At 34.6% G+C, this 3,058-nt stretch overlaps 1 pseudogene; it reads left to right on the top strand.

Annotated features, from left to right (window-relative positions):
- The window catches only part of LOC102245811, a 17,689-nt pseudogene extending 16,696 nt beyond the window's left edge, over positions 1-993 (top strand).
- Positions 994-3,058: the final 2,065 nt, after the last annotated feature.

Below are 3,058 nucleotides of genomic sequence, written 5' to 3'. Positions count from 1 at the left end.
TATACTTTTACAGAAATCACTAAAAAACTGTTAGAACTAATAAACAAGTTCAGCAAGGTTGACCATAACACAAGATCAATATAAAAAATCAACTGTCTTTCTACACACTAACATCAAACAATCTGTAAATAAAATTATAAAAACAGTTTTATTTATAATAGTATCAAAAATAATTTTAAAACTTAAGAATACATTTAACACAACAAGTACAAAACTTGCCCTCTGAAAACTACAAAACATTGTTGAAGAGAACCTAACTAAGTGGAAAGATATTTCATGTTCATGAATCAAAGTACTTAAATTGTTACGGTGGCATGATTCCCCATATAATTCCACTAATTCAAATGAACTTCCTATCTAAATCCCAGGTAGCTTTTTTAGAAATTGATAAGCTGATCCTGACAGTTTATATAAAAATGGAAGGGACCCAGAATAACCAAAACAATCTTGAAAAATAAGAACAAAAGAGCAAAATTCACAATTCTCAATTTCAACTTACTACAAAGCTATAGTTATCAAGAATGTGCTACTAGAGAGATCTGGACCCTACAGGAGCCAGCATAGCGCTGAGCTTCATGCAAAGGAAACTGGACTGGGAAACCAAGAAACAAGTAGAAGAGGAAGAAAAGAAAATCATTAGTGAAGAGCACTGGTACTTGGGTTTACCAGAGTTTAAAGAGAAAGAGAGTTTCATAATAGAAGAGCAGAGTTTCTTGTTCTGTGAAGATCTTCTGTATGGAAGAATGTCATACAGAGGATTTAATCCAGAGATTGAGAAATTAGTGCTTCAGGTGAATGCTAAGAACAAAGCAGAAGTTGAAGATGAAACAGTGGAGCTTGATGTGTCAGATGAAGAAATGGCTAGAAGATATGAGACCTTGATGGGGACAACTGGAAAAAAGTTTGCCAAGAAAAAAGACCATGCCAGTTATGAAGAAGATGAAAATGGAGACATGAAACCAATTAAAACAAAGATTAAAGCCCCAAGATTAAAATGGATGCTGTAAAATATGGTTCTGAGATGCCTTGTGAGAGTTAACATATTTTGGAACGCATTCCAATGGTTTCTCTATAGTTATTAATATTGTAATGTTTATTTGTAAAAAAAATGTATAATTTTGGAAACATGCTGTTTTGAAACAGATGTGTTATGGATGTTATACATCCTTTGTTTAATATGGTATTCATCAAGAGTGGATTTTTAGCCCTTGATCTTCAAATGTACAAAGGCAGTGTTTGCTTCCTAAAAGTTTTTTGACCCTAGATTTTTTTTTAATATATCTTTCCAATCTTTGACGTTAAATTGACACATAACTGAATAAGTGTTTAAATTGTCCTTATGTTTAAATTTTACTTTAAATTATTAATAATGTTAAGCCATTTCATACATTTTGGAATCAAATGTCATGAGAATTTATTCTCTGTAAATTCATCAAGAACAAACATGCCTCTCTGGCCTAAAATATTTGCATGCAACCAACTCAGTTAGTTTATGGAATTATGTGGTTTTGTTTAAAGCTTTTAATTAATAAGAAAAAAATAATGTCCTGTAATAAAAATCTGTTTTCATATTTTAAAAAAAGAATGTGCTACTAGCATAAGGATAGGCTAAGGATATAGATTACATAATATATAGATTGAAAACATGGAAATATATACTTACATTTATAGTGAATTTATTTTTAACAATGGTGTCAACAATCCACTGGCAAAAGAGCAAGAATTAAGCTAGATCTCTTCCTGATACCACCATAAAAATTAACTAAAATAAATCGTAGATCTTAATATGACAGCCAAAATTATAAATTCCTAGGTTAAATTTAATAGAAAAATTTTCTGACATTGAGTTAGAAAATGATTTCTAGATACAATGCCACAAACACAAACAATAAAAGAATAAATAAAATGCACTTTATCAAATTAAATAACATGGTCCAAAGAACATAATGAAGAAAGTACAAAAATAATCTAAGCAGTGAGAAAAATATTTTCAAATAATTTATATTTTCATGGCCAACAAACACATGAAAAAATTTTCAATATTATTGTCATTAAAAAATATAAATTAAACCTTCACACCCACTAGGATGGCTAAAAACCACAGGAATAAGTCAGTGATGACTAAATGTGTAGAAATCAAAATGCTCATATATTGCTAGTAGGAATGTAAAATCATACAATCACATTGAAAAACCTTCTAGCAGTGCTTTAGAATATGAGACAGAATTACCATATGGACCCCAGCAATTCCACTCATGTTTTTATCCACAAGAAAAATGAAAGCATATATCAACACAAAATCTTGTACATGAATCTTCTTAGCAGCATTATTCATAATTGCCAAGAAGTAGGAACATCTAAAATATCCATCAATTGATGAATGGATAAACAAATTGTGACATAATAAAAATTATCATCCTATCTAATAAAAGAGAAACATGGTAATTAGCCATACCTCCGCTACCCTTCCCATTGGCTAATCAGGGCTATATGCAAATTCACTGCCAGCCAAGATGGCAGCCAGCAGCCAGGCAGCTTGAAGCGAACAGGAGGCTTGCTTGCTTCAGTGACTGAGGAAGCCAACGTTCCCCGCCTGCGGTTGCCGGCCTCTGAGCTTGCAGTTTGTAACATTGTTACAAATATAGAAGCTAAACAAAACCCCAGAAACCTGCTTTCAGCCAGCCAGGATCTCAGAGCTGGAGTTGAAACAGTGTTTCGATTATAGAACCCAAACAAACCAGATACCTGCTTTCAGCAGCTGAGGCCTCAGAGCTGTAGTGAAGCTTCAGAGCTAAAGCTGGTCCAGAAAAAAAAAGAAAAGAAAAAAAGGACAGGTTGGGAGCTTCAGTCACCCACCAGCCTGAAAACAGCCCTCAGCCCCTCACCCAGACTGGCCAGGCACCCCAGTGGGGACCACCACCCTGATCCAGGACACCCTTTAGGGCAAACCAGCCGGCCCCACCCGTGCACCAGGCCTCTATCCTATATAGTAAAAGGGTAATATGCCTCCCGGCACCGGGATCAGCGTGACAGGGGGCAGCGACCAAACCCCCTGATC

This window comes from Myotis brandtii, unplaced genomic scaffold, assembly GCF_000412655.1.
Source record: "Myotis brandtii unplaced genomic scaffold, ASM41265v1 scaffold21, whole genome shotgun sequence".
Taxonomy (NCBI): Eukaryota; Metazoa; Chordata; class Mammalia; order Chiroptera; family Vespertilionidae; genus Myotis; species Myotis brandtii.
The sequence above is the reverse complement of the archived record's forward strand: the minus strand, read 5'-3'. Positions and strand labels throughout refer to the sequence as shown.